Source organism: Lissotriton vulgaris, chromosome 5, assembly GCF_964263255.1.
Source record: "Lissotriton vulgaris chromosome 5, aLisVul1.2, whole genome shotgun sequence".
NCBI lineage: Eukaryota > Metazoa > Chordata > Amphibia > Caudata > Salamandridae > Lissotriton > Lissotriton vulgaris.
The window spans coordinates 390,174,455-390,193,671 of NC_141693.1; positions in this window are offsets into that span (position 1 = coordinate 390,174,455).

Consider the following 19,217-nt stretch of genomic DNA (forward strand, 5'->3'; position numbering starts at 1 on the left):
TTTCAGCACCAAGGCCACTGCCACCTCTAAATAGCCTATAGTCCATCGCCTTTCTGGAAAACAACAGTTGGCATAGGACGACCCCATGGTTCTACGTGGAGCACTCTCTGCCAGCCGGGTCAGGAAGTTTTTTGGCTCATAACTTGCGCTAACTGAAGAAAGTGTTTTACACTGTGGGAAAGCAGGCAGTTTGGCAAGAGATTGGTGATTATTTCTTCCAGGCAGTGCCGAAATGTGATTTTGCCAAGAAAATAAGTGGGACAGACTGCATGCTTTTCACGACCACGATGCACTTACTGCCAGCGTACTTGCTGCCTAAATGCAGCTACTCAGAAAGCATGCAAGGTGGTTAGGGCCCAGGTGTGCTATAGCTTGAATGAATAAAGCATTCTAGTGTGGTGATGCGGACACCAGCAATAGTCTGACCACTAATGAGTGGTACTTGACAGGACTACAAATGTGAAAGTGAACGCTCTTCAAAATTTCAAAAAGTGTATCTTTTTAACATTTGAAAGCTTTGACATTATGAAGTCAAATTATAGCACCGCACTAAGACTTCATTAAACATAGAAGGAGGGAGGGGTTGACACCTCCACCTGAATAGGGCTATGCCTTTTCCAACACAAATAGCTATATAACCGCCTGTAGTGTGCCTGGAGCCAGAGAAGAAAGGGCAGGGGCCTTTTGAGGATCAAAGACAGCCGTCTTTTATTGTCTCCCCCACTTCAAAGACACATTTTGGTATTAGTACTGGACCTCGCTGTGACATCCCCAAATTTGTTAACTTTGGGGTCTGGAGGAGACTCTGCAACTATGAGGTACAACGCTGCTAGGAAGGACTGCCCCTTTGTCACTTGCTTTGCTGTACTGCCTATGCACTCTGCTCAGCTATGTTGGCCTGCTCCCTGCTACCTCTGCAATGAGGGACAACTGGGTCTCTATATCCTACAAGTTCCCAAGAACTTGTTAGCTTTCCTCCTGTTATGGAAGAATCAGGGCTATGTGTATGTTATTGGGCCACCAGACACGCTCACATAGTCTAGCGCCTGCTGTGTTGGCGCTCGGTCACCTTTTGCTACTAGTCGTACTCAACACTGCTGTTTCTGAAGATACCGCAGCAGTGTAGATCTTTACCCTCAGTCAGCGCCGGGAGCACCGAGTGGCATGAGCGCATTCTGGTTGCCTAGCAACACAACAATTTGAGCTCGCTCTCTCCAGGCTCTTTGGGTTGAAGATTCACAAGACTGCACCTACTGTGGCTGAACACCAGTCCTGCCTGCCTCTGTACCTCTTACCAACACGAGCTCCTTGTGTGAGGCCCACCAACACAGCAGTATGGGGCCACAGACCTGCCTGTGCTCCAGCGGCCATGGCAGAGCCCAACTCCTCTTCCTACCACGTGGACCCAGTGTGCGACACCCCCGTCAACGAGAGCAGTGACTCCAAGCCCCAGGTACTGTCCCGAAGGCCTGTGCAGGCTAACTTCAACCCCCATTGCATTGAAAACCTTTTCGAGGAGGAGGAGGCCGGTGGGCTCATTTGAGGATTACTGTAACTCCCTTAAAGGTTCCTGAGCACTGTGATGAGCTATTAACGTTACTAGTACTGGCATAACTCTTGATAGACTATTAGATTGTTGTCCTTTAGGCCTGGTTTTAATTACATAAAGATGGTCTATTTTTCTAGAACTAGTGTGGAGTGTTTTGCTTTGTCTTTCCCTGTGTTACTTTACTATGTGTTGCAGAAATACCTCTTTGATAAGCCTCCTCTGCGCCAAGCTACCAGACGAGGAGCACAGGTAATCTTGCATCTGAATTAACCTGAGTGGTGGTGGGTACTGCTTGGCTTAGGTGTATACCTTAGCCAAACAAAAACCCCATTTGTAACTGACACATTCAGCAGCGCCTGCTATCATTCCGAGCTGTAATGTGCAAGTGGAGGGGTCAGCAGCTTATCAGACTTCACCTGGGACCATAACAAAGGCCGAAGTTAAAGGGCCTTCAGGCCTCCTTCTGTTCCAAGGAGATATCTGGAGCCTCAAACCTAAAAGCAAATAAACAGCTTCCCTCTGCCTGCTGGACCTCTCAGCCGCCTTCAACACTTCAACACTGTTTCCCACCACACCCTCTGCACAAGATTCCACGATGCCAGCATCCGGAACAAAGCCCTGGATGGATCTGCTCCTTCCTCACTGGCCGAACACAGAGAGTAAGACTTCCACCATTCAACTGAAAACCCACAGAGATCAGCTGCAAAGGGTCTCAAGGCTCCTCCCTGAGCCCCAAGCTCTTCAGGCCCTATTTGCAGCCATCGCCAAGAACCACAGACTCAACGTTGTCTCCTACGCCGGCTGATTCTCTACCTCACAGAAGGACCCACAGCTGCCAAGAGCAACTTCCACAACAGGATAAATGCAGTCACCACCAGGATGAAGGACAGCTGCCTCAAGCTTAACTAACTCAAACAAGACCTAAGTCCTCAACCTGGGATCCACCCCCAAGTGTTGCCACCCCCTCTGCCTTGGTTGACTCTTGGTGGCCCAGGCAGAGGGGGTCTGCAGCACTTGGAACACCCCCCCCCCCCAACGCCCACTGACTACATGCAAAACCGTGGCAACCTCCTGGACTTCTCTCTCTCAATAAACCACCAAATCAACTTTGTTTATTCCTCCTATTTCTACATGCTCCATCTACTTCATGAAATCTTCCAGTGTGCCCCAGTGAGTACAGGAAAACTGTCACCCATGAGCTTGTCAGCACTCTATCCAGCACCACCCAGAAACTCCAAAAGAAACTGCAGAACATCAAGAACACCTCCGCCAAACTCATCCTGAACATCCCACGCCGCAGCCACATCACCGGCCACCTGAGAAGGGAAATATCCATTTCAACGAATCCAATACAACGCATGCCATTACAACGCATGACATGACAACACAACGCAAGTACCGTTACATCGCAATGCTATTACAATGCTTAGCATTACAATGCAAAGCATTATAATGCATATACCTTTACCACACATGCCTTTACGTGAATTTCTTTGTATAGGCAAGTATGGTAAAAGCATATGTGTTTTACATGTAAGTATAAGGTAAGTATAGGGTTTAGGGTGGGTTTGGGGTGTAGGGGTATAGGTTTGGGTTGCCAAGATTAATTTTAGGGTTCAGGACGGGTATATGTTTTGGGGTGCCAAGGGTAATTTTAGGATTCAGGGTGGGTTTGGATTTTAGGGTGCCCAGGGAAATTTTAGGGCTCGGACAAATGTGGGTTTTGTGGTGCCAAGGGTAATTTAAAGTTTAGGGTTTGGGGTTGTAAGGGTAATTTTAGGGTTTAGGGTTGGTTTGGGTTTTGGGGTGGTAAGGGTAATTTTAGGGTTTAGGGGGTATGTGTATTAGGGTGGTAAGGGTAATTTTAGAATTTTAAGGGGGTAGGGCTATTGGCACTGGTACAAAGGGTCATTTTGGGGTTGCCTGGGGGTATATATATATATATATATATATATATATATATATATATATATATATATATATATATATATATATATATATATATATATATATATATATATATATATATATATATATATATATATATATATATATATATATATGTATATACATATATATATACACATATACACACACACACACAAACAGACACACAATTACTTACCTTAACCACTTTTACCAAGTATATGCCTTTACCACGCATGTCTTTGCCTTGTAATGGCATGCGTGGTAAAGGTATATGCATGGTAAAAGTGTGCTTTGCAATGGTAATGCGTTGTAACAGCACTTGTGTTGTTACAACCACGTTATAATGGCATTCTTTGTGTTGGCATGCGATATAATGTCATATATTCCCTGAGAGACCTTCACTTGCTATCTTTCAACAAAAGAATTACCTTAGCTCAAGCGCCTCACGCACGCCTACAAATCCCTCCACAACGCCAGACATACATAGCTCAACCACCACTTCTGCTTCTACACTCTCCCTTCAACATCTCCACTCCGCCCAACTGGCGCAGGCCACCATCACACATCTGTAGACCAGTGCTGGAGAAAGATCCTTGTCTAAACTTCTGGAACGTCCTGCCTCTACACCTCAGGCAATCACCATCACGTCCGCAATTAAGGAAGGACCTCAAGACTTGGCTCGTCAAATCAATCGTAGATCCCCTCTCTCAACACCCCACACACAGCGCCTTGAGACCCTACGGGTGAGTAGTCTTGCTTTAAATAGTAATTGATTTGAGGCAATGGAGCAGAAAGAAAGGCTTAAAGCTTATCACATCATAAGACGCTTGCTTTTGAATTTGTATTTGCAAAATTTTTAAATTTAAATACCACTATTTTGTTTTTATTTCTTTTTATAGTGCTACTCATCCATATGTAGGGTGTCAAAGCGCTTTAGATCACATGTACACATATATTGACAATAAATGAAGAGTGTAAATCAATGTACAGGTTGTGTTACAAAAGTAAGTGAGGGTTACAAGGTTGAAGAGTTGCATGCTGTTTATAGCTCACTGTGCTATATGGGAAGGATTAAAATGTATGCACTGTCACTGCACATAACCAAATGAGCTCTGTATTAAAAGCAGTAACCCACTTATCTAGTTTCATAAAATAAAAATCTGTCATCTGCATATTACATAGAATTTTGCATGGAGTGCACTGCATGACACACATTAACCCTTGCAAGTTTATTTAAATGCACTCATGAGTCATGATACTAGACTAGAGTGTGCTATATGTTAAAATAATTAGAAAGTAGTATATTTAAATAATGGAAATATTGCAAAAGTAATTTAAATGAACAATAATTAATACTTCACACTTACCCTAGTTATCAGGCAGCTTCTGTCTTGGTCAGTCAGTTGATGCTAGTTGCTGGCTGGCTGTGCTTCTTCTCCTTTTGTTTTCCAGCAGCTACTGGTTCAGAGAGAGCTGAAACAGTAAAGCTTTCACTTTCAGGATGAAAGTGAAAGCTCTTCTCTGTGCAGCATGTGACACCACGTCACAGGGTCATGAGTTAAGTCTCATGACTCTGTGACATAAATAAAATGCTTACAGCGTTTTCTTTTTTTTTAAAATAAAGTTAAAAGTTTCACTACAATAATCATTCAGTGTAATGAATATTTTATTTTTAAAAATGACCTTTCCCAAATGAGTCGTTTTTGCGATGGCTGGGGTCAGTTATGCATGACCCCACCCCCTCCAGTGACGACTAATCAAAGGGTGGGGTGAGGGTGTACTCGTCATCATTCCCCAGCCTTCAATGCAGCCTCGGGCTTACACTGTACCCGCCCGAGGCTGCTGTAAATTTATGATGCTGCCTTTCGTCATTTCTGGGCGGGCCCCAAAAGGGCCATTCTTTATGATCCCGGGCTGGCACCTAATGCGCCCGGTGTCTACACTCCGGCAGGGAGGCTCCTAGCATTAAATTGTGACACATGCGCAAAGCGCATGTGTCACAAATCACCCCACACGCTGCCTCCATTTCCTGCCTGGCCTGCCTGCTGCTGCAGTGACGCTCGCTCGAGTGCGTCCTAAACTGATGGCAGGCAGGCAGGCAGACAGCAGGATGTCACGGCCCGGGGCTTTGACCAGCACTGCAGTGCAGCTCGGGATTTAAAATGCCTGGTAAGTAACATTGCTGTTACTTAGCATTTTAAATCCCCTGGCTGCTCTAGTATGCCGGCCGAGTCGATAGGGAGGGCGGAGCCCCGCCGCCCTTGAAGGAAAACCGCCGCTGCTCCTCAGTGCAGCTCTGAAAAAGTCTTTTTTGTCCACTTCCCCTTGGCTGGTTCTCCATTCCCATTCCAGTTGTTTGAATGGCATTTGGTCAGTCTGAGGACTTCTGTGTCCTTGGAGAGAGCAGCCCCTAAAAGCTATTTTCACAGGCTGTTCCTTAGAGAACACTGGGATGCACTATTGAATTTAATAATACTATTTGTTTTACTGGGAAACACCTTGAACTTAAATTTTTGGATTTAATAAAAGCCCAATTCTCAGGTGAAGTTGTAGTTATTATAAATATTAAGGAAAATCTGCTGTTAGAAATGTACCTTTTCCCAGCCTAACGTATTGGGAGGATAATTTGCATTAGCTTCCTGGTGCAGCTTTCTGAGTGCCTGAGTCTGAATGAGGTGTGAAAACTGCTCCCAGAGCAGAGACAAAGGACTGGGTATGGGTAGGTATTTCTTCTATTTGAAAGGATGATGATTTGGGCAGTGTCCAAAAACTTAATTAACTTCATTATGGCCTTCTCAGATACAAGCAATATCAAACGACAACTGGATAGCCGCCCTTATTTATTCCACCAGTCAGCCAGGCTCAAGTCCCAGTGGGGAGGGAGCTGCACTCAGAACTGGTTTGAAGTGTCCAGAAAAGTGGAGGTTGCTCATTACTAGGGCCACACCTTTGAATGGGCGCATAGGCTCTGCAAAAGGGGAGAAGGATTTCTCCATGTTTGAATTATTGAGTATGGGGACTATGGGATTGTTTTCAGCAGGGCACACAGATATGTCTGCAAATGAGTGTAGGGTTACTCCTTGGAATGTTCACCCTATTGGTTGAGAAGGGGCCAAGTGTACCTACACCAACAAGCTAATGCAGGCATGAATGTGTCACCCCTCGGTACCCTCCTCAGAACAATCTGGACATATGGAAGAACCAAAGAAAAATTGCACATGCTGTTTGAGACCCGTGAGGAGACCTGAAATGCTGCACCTGCTTTTACTTGTACCCTGTAAAAAGAAGTGGCCCCCTAGTGTCAGTTAGCTTGCCTCCTGATCAGCTGCAAGGATACAACAAACTGCCAGAAGTATTTTCCTGAAGAGTCCAATTGACCAATTCAAACTTGTTCTGCCCTGGATTCTTCTGCTGGCTTCTGCTGGAGTGAGCCTTGACACTCAAGTTGTGTTCCTGAAGTCCTGGGACTTATGGGTGTGTCAAATTCTACTCCTCTCAACATCCGTAGAGACACCTTACATTTGGAAATGCTTTGGCTCTAAAGACTCCAAAGGACCTTGGACAAAACTGCCAAGTTGATCTAACCAAGGTGTGCTGCAGCTGGGTGGCAGCTTCAGGTTTCTCCTGCTCAGGGCTTTCCTGCAGCAGCAAGTCTGTTACAGCTGGACCTCATGAAGAAGGTACCAGTCATTGTGCAGCTCCCTTCAGCTATAGTTTGAAGTCTTTCCCCGCTGGAATGATCAGAGCTCCAGAAATGTGACTAAGTCAGGACATAAAAAACTTGACTGGGCAAAAGTATCAAAAGTAACTGGCCAGTGAGTGGTGAGAGGAGTTTCCTGGGCGTGAATTTAGAATTTTCCAGCTAGCTATGTTTCCCGGCCTAAAGCAACACATTTTCTAGGACCATGTCTAATGCCTGTCTGACATCATAGAATCCTTCACTGACACAGCCTGCTGCCCTGCCCCATAGAATGACTTTGACTGCCATTTTTAAGTCTTAGGGCCCTAGGGCCGAAATATAAATTCCATAGGATATTATGGGATTTAGATTTCGGTGGAAGGGATATCTGTCACCTTTGTGACGGAGTAACCCATCGGCCAAAATCTAAATCAGGCCCTAATCTAAAGGTGAAATCTCCAACTATGTTGAACTTGGTTAACGTATCCGACCCACGCTTCACTGCCGTCAGCCTCAAATTGCACGTAGGTCCCGGTCTACTATGACCAGATGACCTGAATTGCTGCTTAATGCATTTTAGTTCTAATTTTAAATAAACTTTCAAAATTCATATCGATAGTTCTATAAATTGGATTTATGTCTTGTTTGGGAGTCATTTTGTTCAATAAATTATTCTCTATTTTTATTATTGGTGTAGAATATTTATTGTGTTGTGCTTTTGATTTTTTAACTAAGTTTGTACTTCTAAATGCTTTGCACATTTTCTTAAGCCTGTCTGCTCTGCTTTATAGCGACAATGGGTTGAGCTCAGGTATAAAAATTACCAAAACCTTTACTAGACCTAATAAGATAGTGACATTATTACTTGTGGTGGCCTTCCATCCACCCCAACAATTAATCCACTTTTTCACAGTAATTCCCCCCCTCCACATCAAACCTCCAGCGTTCAGTTCCAGGCACGTTGCAAAGCCAAGATGTGTTCTCTCTGACCTTGTCACTATGATAACTATGTTAGCTTTCAAATCCAAGTGTAGGGAGTATGTTATATATATATTTCATGAAGTTATCTAAATGTCGTTCCTTGTGATGATTGTAATGCATAAAAGTATCTTCTTTCAGGACAGTGGGCCTCTACATTGTCATTGATGTAATAATAACGTTATCACATTTTATGATTTCTTTGTCGATTTTAACTTATTTCAACTCTTTAATGTTTTTGATTAGTCTTAATGTCAATATTTAACATAACAAGGATATTGTCCCCTGCTAAGGTTTTCTCATCATCTGTATACAATGCTGTCGTTTTTTTGCTCTCTGTTAGATAATTTTGTTTATGAGCTCATCAATTTCCAGACCATTTATTGCAAAATCGCTAAACTCAGCTTTTCAAGCTGTGCTATTAACAAAGTCCCCTGAGTGACCTTTTTGTATTGATCTTGCCCGAATATATGAAAGCATGCCCTGTTCATTTGGTTGTATGTGAAGCAGTTTCCTTTACATTTCTTGAAGTCACGTATTTTGGGCTTGGTTCACAAAAGTAGAAATTATTTTTCAAAACAGTGCAGAGTCGCTTTTTAGATTTTTAGAAAAAAAAGATTTGATCGTAAGTGCTCAATAATCGGACCTTTACAGACTCTTATTAGCAGGTATAGATTCGAATAATTCAATTCTTAGTATGAAGCTAGTGTGGACAGCTTCAATTCTAGAATAGGAAAACCATCAATTGCCCATTTAAAAAAATAAGGATTCAGTAGTGTTAAACTATAATTTAGTATGATAATTCCCTGTATTCGGTTAAGTCAACTGACACATAAGTACCTATAATATAATATTTAAAAAGCAATTGTGTAAAACGATTCAATGAATAAGTAAAACAAATTAATTGAAATGTATAAGTTCATTTATTTTGCTTCATATCCTCAAAACAATCCGAATGTTCAAATTCACAATATGCCCACTTGCAGCTACGCACAGTAAATTGGCATTAAGTGATTTGAATACGATATAGACATAGATGTTGCTATCCTTTAAATATACTTTTCGTTTGCAGGGGCTACTGGCTGTATGCATTGCAATCCATCCTAATATGCATTATTTAAGACTGGTATGACAGTTTTAGCTTTTATCTAGCTGCAAATAATGAAAACAATATGACCCATGAGTCAGGACTGTGTTGCAGGCCTGAAGTGTGACTCGCAGGTTTAACCAGGCCACAGTAAAGCCTTATAGTGATTGGACTGTCACTCATCAGTTGTAACAGTGCCAAAACTGATGAACACTTAAAGGCAATATAGTTTATCTAGAGGTATAGCAAAGGAACACCGCATATTGGTCCTTATGGAAGTCTTAATATAGACAGAGCGAGACATCAAGACTGGTCACCTCAAATGAAGAGACACATGCAGCAGCATTTATAGCATAAAGCTAGGGAAGTCTGGGACACCATGCCAAGCCAGGAGCCTCAATATCGCCAGACTGGAAAGAAAACTTTGTAAGACAGAAAAACGCAGACGCCAAGCCTTTCCTGTTCATGTCCCAGGGTCTGAAACAGCATCCTTATTACTGGGGTGGCAGTGTGAGCAAATAAAACGATGTGTTTAACCCAGATCTCTGACTAGAGAGGAATGTTTGACAATGTTCACTATTCCTTCCATCATCTTATTTTGTTTCTATGGTCGCTCTAAGTGGGGAGGGTATGCCCAGATGTCTATCTCGTGCTCGCCATACCATTGGATTCAAGCTAAGCTTGATGAGGGATTATACCCTGAATCCGCTCTCAGGATGCTTCTTTTATGGTCCAGGTAGGACCTGGCCTGGCAGTCTGGGCTGGACTGTTCACATGGAGAAAACGGTCAAGACTGATTTGCATGTGGCTGGGTCCACACTGGGGCGGCAGGATGAGCAAAGAAACTATGGTTTTAACAGAGATCTATGACTGGGTTTAAATGTTTGACAATGTTCAGCATACCACCAATCATCTTTTTGTGTTGCTATAGGCACCCTAAGTGAGGAGGGTATGCCCTAATGTGGGTCCATGCTAGCTTTGCCACAGGATTCAAGCTAGCCTGGCTGATGAGGTGTGATACCACGAACGCAGTCCCAGGATGCTTATTTTCCGGTCCATGGAGGACCTCGCCTGGCAGTTCAGGCTGCACTGTTACAATAGGGAGCAGGGTCAAGACTGATTTGCATATGGCTGGGTCAAAACTGGGGAGGCGGGTGAGCAAAAAATAATGGATTTAACTCAGATCTGTGACTGGGGGTGAATACTTGACAATGTTCAGCATTCCGTTTATCATCTTTATGGGTTACAGCATCCTTATTAACATAAAATCAGCATCAACTCCTACAATTCAGTAAAAAGCTGAAGACATACAGCATTACCTTCCTCCTCCGTCTTCCTTGACACATTCCTGACCTTTCAGCACTATGTGTTGAGGGCACAGCATTCATCCATAGAAATAGATTCCCACCCAAAATGGTGTTCTGACAGGAAGTTCCTCTCACCTGACCTACAAGGGTGGGACAAATCCAAACCACATCCTGGTTTTTCTCTTGTGTCCGAATGCAAGGTACCCATAGAAATAAGTGATTTTTTATTTTTTCACATATCAATATATTGTTAGACTGCTATAACATCCATGTATTTTCATGTTTTTTGATTTTTTTTCTATACCACTTCTCCTATGTCAAGCGATTAAGAGCTGCAGTTTCAGGGATGGCATTTCAGGAGATCTCACAGTCGCTGCTATGCCTTTGATACACAACACTGCTCCTACAATGAGCGATTGAGAGCAGAAGTTACAGTTTTCATGGCATTGCAATGCCTTTGTACACTCCACCTCTCCTACACTGAGCAATTAGGAGCACTGAATTAAAATACCTTGTATTTGTGGTGTGGCATGGACGAAACTAATGGCCAGACAGCTCCCTATTTTGCATCTTCTTCTGGAGCTGCTGGGCTTCAGTTTTTGTGTCAGGTGCCTGGATTGCTAAGGAGTGAAATAGACACAGGAACAAGCGGTCTGCAGTGCTCTTCAGACCGCTCCTTCCCATGGATGTTGCTTAACAGTGTAACAAGGAATTCAATGAGGCAGCCAGCTTTTAACTTCCATGTCAGCATTTGTTGGTGATTGCATACAAGGAGGCAAATTGTACTGGAAGAGACATTCTTCTGAGTCTGGCCAGCTTCCTCGCATTTGCCTGTTGTATTCGACCTGATGTTCTTCAGCCCATCATGCCATTACCTTTGGGGGACATGGGATATCCATGCCCTCGCAATCCACAACTGAACTGTAGAATTTACAATGAACATCAGTGAACCATAGCTAGGGTTGCTCTTGATTGTATGAGCCAGCACAATATCCCTAACAAAATTACATCCAAAATATGATGTTGATAGTTGAGCCACGTATACCCAGAATTCCTGCAGTGCTGGGCAAGTAGCAAACATATGAACAATATCTACTGCTAGGACTCCACACTTGGGTTAATCAATCTTATCCAACCCTTGTCTTATGGACCATTAAGAGATCCTTTCAGGAGATTAACCAGCATACAGATAGTAGCTTTAACCTTACAGAATTAACAGAGAGGTCGATAATCTCCATAGCACCCAATATCGAATCTGGACAGATCTCTAAATTAAGCACTCTACTGCATTTGGAAGCCAGCAATGAGCTAATATCAGTATTGTACATGCCAAAGATCTGATATAATGCACTAATTAATGGCCTACTGGGTGGTCTGTATAATTAAAGAAGAATATCAGAATCTTTAAATGCTATCTCATCCTTACTCCCACATAGAAAGTAATCCCTCAACTGCAGATACATAAAGAACAATTGGTGAGGTAGATCATAAGAAGTCCATAAAGAAGCAAACAAGCAACACCCACTTCTGTTGTACAACTGTCCAAAAGTAGTGACCCCTACCCTTGCCCATGCCTTGCCGAAAGCATCATGGAAAATAGATGGAAATGCCGGGTTTCCCCAGAATGGCATATAACTGTCTGGAGAAATTAAGGAGTAATAGAAGAATTTCCCTCCAACTACGGACAATATCATTAATGAACTAGAACTGGACCTATTTGTAGTAATTAGGATCAGAGAGTCTTAGAAGAAAAAACCTGGCATCTGACCCCCAAAGCAAGTTGATATCCAAAAAGAGACAGATTCAGGTCGTGCCCAGTAAGCAAATTTCATATAGGGCAAGCATAAACTGCCCCAAAGTAGGGATTGTGGGATGTTGAAACCCGCCCTGGTTATACAAAAAAAATCATAAAACTCATCTAGAACCCCTATATAAAGCTTACTATAATACTCTCAAGGCACATAAAAAAAGACCCTGTAACACAAAGTGGGATTGCTCAAAATAAGTAAAATAATCTGGGCCAAACTTGAATTTTAATGATGATACAGCAGCCTAATATACTAATAGGAAGTCGATTCCAAGAGGGTAGCTTAATGGTAACTGACTGTAAATGAGAGTCAAGTTTGAAGCTACGATTCACTTGTCTACTCCACCTAACTTCTAAATAAGTGACCGTTTCGACTGTATACAGGATCAAATTTGTCGGCTGAAAATTGAGCAATACGTCTTTTGATTAAGTTGCATTTATACCCAGAAATGCCTTCAAACCCGTGGCCCTAATTGGAGACTAGACCAATAGCAGCCAGTGAATCTGAGATAGAAATGGCCACATTGTCAGCATAAGCTGCGACTTTAAGATCAAAACCATTAGATATCCCTGGCTGTATCCCTTGGTTGAGTAGGAGAAACTTCATGAAGGCTCAATATTCAATGTTGATAGAAGAGAGTGCAGACACCGTTGATAGATGCCCCTAAAAATCCTAAATGAAGATGAATATTTTCAGCAGTAAACTAATTTGGCCATAGGGTCCTTGTAAAAGGACTTATCCACTTAATATATCTTCCACCAATGCAGATGATCCCCATTTTTTACCACAAGCAGTCCCAATAAGTCTGGTCAAAGACCTTCTCTGAGTCTAATAAAATCATGCTGACTCTTTTGCCCATTCTTTTGGCGACAACAAATACAGCAATTGCCAAATTTATATGGCTAGTGGTGTCCCTGCCTGGTGCAAAACCATGCTGTTGCAGTGAGACCAAATCATGAATAAACAGAGCCAGCTGAGAAACTAATATTTTGCGAAAATCATCTCATCAGAATTATTCAGGGAGATAGGCTGTTATGAGCCCCTATGCTTTGGTGGTTTGTCTTTCTCAAAGAGGCAGCAATGTTATTGAGGTTCCACGAGGCTGGAGCCTGTTCCTCCTTTTCGTTGTGACCTATAAAGTGCATCAATTCTGGAAGAAGTATATCAATGAATACTTTATAAAACTCAAGCAGAATAGTGTCCTCCCCTGTTGTATTTACAGATTACAAAGACTTAATTGTGGCCTCTACTTCAGATACCACAATGTTACCTTGTAGAGCTGGCACCTGGCAACCTTCCAAGCATGGAAGACAACATTCCTGCAGATATTCGATAAGCTCAGACAAATTGAGTCTGGCTGTAAACATCCTGGTAAAAAAAGAGTGAATTGCTTTGCGATAGTTTGTGAGCTGGTAAAAAGAGTTTGATCATTGCCTTTAATCCATTGAATAATGCAACTTGATCTTTTCTGTAAAATCTGATAGGCTAATATGCGACCAACGCTCTCTCTATACACGTACTGAAGGGCTTTATTCTTCTAGTAGGTAGATGCAACCTTTTCCCTAAATCCCTGTTCTAAAAGACACCAGCTTGTTACTAGCTTTAAGTACATGGACAGCTCCCCTGGGCCTCTGGCTAAAATTGCTTGAGCATGCAGAAGGTCTAGCTCCTTCATTTGTCGGGTCAGCTTAACTGCCCCCTCCTGTTCTTACCTAATTTTACTTAGGATAAACTGCAGTGTGACTCTGTGTACAAATGCCTTTTATGGCAGTCCAATTTTTTAAGTAATTTGACATACTTACCATCTTCTCAGGTGCTGGTTTCCTTGGTCTGTCATGTTGTGTGCCTATTGTATGGAGGGAATGATTTTCTGCTCTTGTCTAACAGAACTGATCGTCATTGCCCACCATTTTTGAGCAGATGACAGTCTAGTTGTTCGAATTTCCTCATTGTTGCTGACTAGCTCTTATGTACAAATTACAAAGACAAAAAGTATTTGTACAGGTTTATTGTCTGGAGCTCGCATGTATCCTTCCTGCTCCTCAGCACCGGTAACTTCAAGTGAAGTATACAAATAACAGTACATTCGCTTTCACATCATAACAATTCTGGAATAGAACATTCCTAGTTACATAGCAATTCTTAAAGCAACATACAACACATCCCCAACCTTATAATAAAATAACAATAAAAATATTAAACAATAACACTAAAACAATAAAATAATAGATCATTCCTTACACATTAATTAGATTCCCTTGCCTTAATTCCTTCTACAACATAATCTTCTAACCATTTTGGAGGTCTTCTAGATCTTCCAACATTGCGATCACAAACCTCAGATGATGTAGGGTTAGACTCCTCACAACTCACTTCCTCCAGTAACAATAGATCTGCAGACGAAGACATGGTTGCACCATCACTGTTCACAAGATTCTCACTATCATACACTTGAGAAGGAACATTAGAATCCATAACCCTTCCACCACCTGGAGTACTCGCAACAGCACCATCCAAACTTGCATTACCGAAATCCAGCTCATCATCCAACCAATGAAAACTGCCAGGATTTCTCATTTGTGAATTTCCATCAGCAAATAACTTAGAATTATAGCAATGCTGTGCATGTTCCAAACTTTTCCACTCTCTACTCTCACGGCATTATTAAGTACTTCTACCACTTCCTCTGGCTCAATAAATTGGCTCTCACCCTTCTTTACCTTGCAGGATTTTTTAATCGAACCCAATCACCCATTTCCACACAAACAGGTTTAGCTCCAATTTTGTTATCCTTATAAGCTTTAGCCTTCGCATGACACTCCACCAATTTGTCATGGACTGCAGATGGAGACTAATTACACACAGTGGAATCACAACACCAACTGAGATTGTATTTTGACCTTGATTTCCATCCTCTCATCATCACAAAAGGTGAAAGGCCAGTACACTCATTTTTTGTCACTCTATACGCCCACACAGCTTTAAGTAATTGAGTTTCCCAATCAAGTCTGGCATTACATGCTGACTGAACAACACCTTTATTCACACGATTAAATCTCTCCACAGCACCGTTCCCATTTGGGTTATATAATGAAGTGGTTTTATGGAAAACACCTATTTTCTCAAAATACCCTTTAGCTGCATTTGACAAAAACTGAACACCATTGTCACTTAAAATTGTTCTAGGTAATCCTTCACAAATAAACGTCTTATCCAAGAATTTTAAGATTACATATGTATTTATAGATTCAACTATCTCCACCACTGGCCATTTCGAAAAAAGGTCAAGTAAAACAATCACATACTTTTGGTCAGTACCCACCGGGCCAAATAAATCGATAGCAATGGAGTCCCAAGGGCACAGGGGTGGTACATTTCTCAACATAGGACGACGTAAAGTTTGCAACGTTTTATCATCTGAAGAACAGTTAACATAATTCCTCACAAACTTTTCTACCTCCTTGTCTACCCCTGGCCACCAAAACAGATCTCTCACCACATTTCTAGTTTGTACTATGCCGAAATGGCCCTTGTGACACAACTGTATGATTACTTTACGTAGTCCACTAGGAGGAACAATTCTCTCACCTCTGAAAACAGTATCATGTGCCAAACTTAATTGAGACCTTATTTCCCAATATGGTTTTAAGGTCACTTCACTCTTCAAACAATTAGACCAATCATTCTGAATACACTCAATCACATGTTTGAGAATTACATCTTTTTAACATTCCGACAACCATTCTTCCTTACTCACTGCACAACCACCTTCATCATGCACAAAGGCTACTTGGAAATTATCGTAACTATCCTCCTCACATTCTTCTAGTCTGACCGGCAACCTAGACAAGCAATCGGCCACAAGATTATTTTTTCCAGGAAGATACACGAACTTGTGAATAAAAGCTTGCATACGCATGGACAATCTGGCAATTCTTGCTGAAGCACTCACAGTACCTTCAGTTGTCAGAAGTCTAACAAGAGGTTTGTGGTCACAGAATATTGTAACAGGTTTACCCCAAACAAACGCTCTAAAATGTTTGAGAGCCCAAGCACAGGCTAGAGCTTCTCTTTCTATTGCAGGGTATCTGGTCTTGGCAGGTGTTAATGCTCTTGATGCAAATGAAATAATTATTTCTTTGCCATTAATATCCTTCTGAAACAACACAGCGCCAAGTCCTTTTCCACTTGCATCCGTGGAAATATATCTGTCTAAATTTGGATCAAAACCCTCCAGAGCATGAACCATGTCAATAGTTGATGTTAAACTAGAAAATTCTTCTTGGCATAACTGTGACCACACAACTTTCACTTTACATTTCAATAACTGCCTCATATTGAAACAATTTGAGGCAAAATGAGGATTGAATTTCGAACAATATTCAACTAATCCTAAGAAGGATCTCAATTCATCCTTAATGCTCAGAACAGGAGCTTCTTTTTATTGGTGGACTGTCTTTGAATCCGGTTCTCATGAATTTAGTTTTTGTAACTTGGCATGTTGTCCCTCGTCCTCCCAAGTAAAGTGCAAAACCTGTCTATGTTATGGGGCAGGGTCTTACTATAAATGATAGTAGAGTGCCATTTAAAGCTCTTGGGCCTTCTAGTTCTCAGCTACCTGGCCTCTATTTAAATGCTAGCTCCATCTCTTAACATGCATCTAAACTCTGGAATCTTTTGAACTCAGACAAACCTGACATATGTTTCATAATAGAGACAAAGCTCCATTTGGCAGCTTTTCGCTGTATTGCAATAGCCTTACCAGCTGATTATAGTTTAAGTCGACTGGATAGACGAGGGTTGTCATCACCTCCCAAGACTCAATTAAAATGTTGCTATTGGAATCATGGACTTCTACTTGGATAGAGATGGCTATCTGTAAATTGGAAACCACATTAAATTCAATCTGGAAGGGGGCACTAGTTTACCGCTCACCAGGTAAAAGGAATTACTTTAGTATCAAATTGATGGAATTGTTCACCCACACTTTTTAGCGTTAGAAAGATTTCTTGGTGATAGACTATTTTATTAGATATAGAAAGGGGCCCACTAAATAGCACTTTTATGTAAGGTCTGGGATAAGGAGGAAGAACGAACAATATATGCGATGAGCTGTCCCACCTGACCTATATTTCTTTACTATGGGGCCTAAACAGACTCCCGAATCTGGCTACAACATAAAGACTCTACAAAATTACAAATATTCTTCCTTGTTTCATTTTAATTTTATTGCCAATTTTATTTTCCTTTTCTTAATTTTTTATGTACAATTTATTTGTATATTTTACTTTCATTAAAGTCTCAAAAAGTGAATACAATATAGACACTGCTGTACAATAGTATGTGCATTATTACACAATGTAGTACAATATACAATACCAATTCTTTTCATCGTATGCACATAAGCCTTATTTTCAATATTTTGAAGACAAGGAATCTTTATCATATATATGCATTATTTCATGAACTGAATGTAACAATGAGCTACCCCACATGGGTTAAACCACTCATTCCTCACATACACACATTAATTCCCTCATTTCTACCATAGATGCTTGTTCCCATCATTATTTTACAATCACAATTTTGGAAACCAACGGGGGAACTTCTATTTGCCCAGCTGTTGCTGTGTTGTAGGTAGAAGTTTGATGAAGTTCAGTCTACGATCATTTCGGAGAACAAGAAGTCTAGATTCCACCTTCTTCAGGACCAGTCGTGATTGCACCTCAGGGATTGGTGGTCCCAGCTGGGGGATATCTATAAATAATGTGATTTTGTTTTTAAAAGGCTTGATCATGTCAGTATGACACCATGTGAACCAAATCCAAAAGTGGTTTCTGCAACATAGAGAGAAGCCATCATCAATTTTGAAAAAAAGAGAAGAAAAGTTTGTTAAGTGGCTAGGTAGAAGGGTGCAAGGTTTATTCAGCCAAGATGGTTGTCCACTATGATTTACTTTATATACCACAAACGTTTGCCTTCTGCTTCCTATTTTTCTGACCCTGTTTTTGTTGGCTTTGGGATTCTGGGCAATTTACCACTACTGATATGGGCTAAAGTGCATATGTTCTCTGTATAAATTGTGATATGATTGGTATCCACGACTGGCATATTTGGTTTACTGGTAAATCCCTAGTAAAGTGCACAGTGTGTGCCAGTGTCTGTAAATACATGATACTAGTAGACTTACAGCACTGGTTGTGCCACCAACATGAATAGCCCTGTAAATGTGTCTCAGAACTACCACTGTAGTGTCTGCCCACGCAGTTGTAAACAGCCGTGTTGTCCTGGCAATTACCCCCACTTTCCAGGCTCAAACCTTCCCTTTCCTCACATGTAAGGTAGGCCCAAGTTAAACCAATGGGCAGGATGCTGTGTATGTGAAAGGTAGGGCATGCTAGTGTGTCTGACATGTCCTGATAGTGAAACACTGTGTATTTTGCTTTTCACTATTGAAAGGCTATCGGTCTCGTAGGCTTTCATTGAGATTACACTGTAGTAATTGTATATGTGTAACTTGCAATACGGTCAAGGTGGTTTTTTAATTCTGTTTTTTAAAATGGCACTTTTAGAAAGTGGGAATTTTCTTACTTTACAACTCTGTGTTCCTCTGATGTTTGCGTATTCAGCATCTGATGTTTTATTGGCAGGAACTGGGTTGTACATTCACTCTAGACAGTCACAGGGGTATTGAGATGGGCCCTGCTTCACCTGGGTGACTCATTGTTGGCCTGAATTGACCTGTTCTGCATTTAAAGTGGTAGGAGAAGTTTTGCTTGCACCTGAATAGGCTGATTCTCATTTTTCACAATGCTGTCTACGCCCCCTGTGATCAAGCTGCACCAGGGAGGACAGGACTGGTTTGGACTGGGTTCAGATA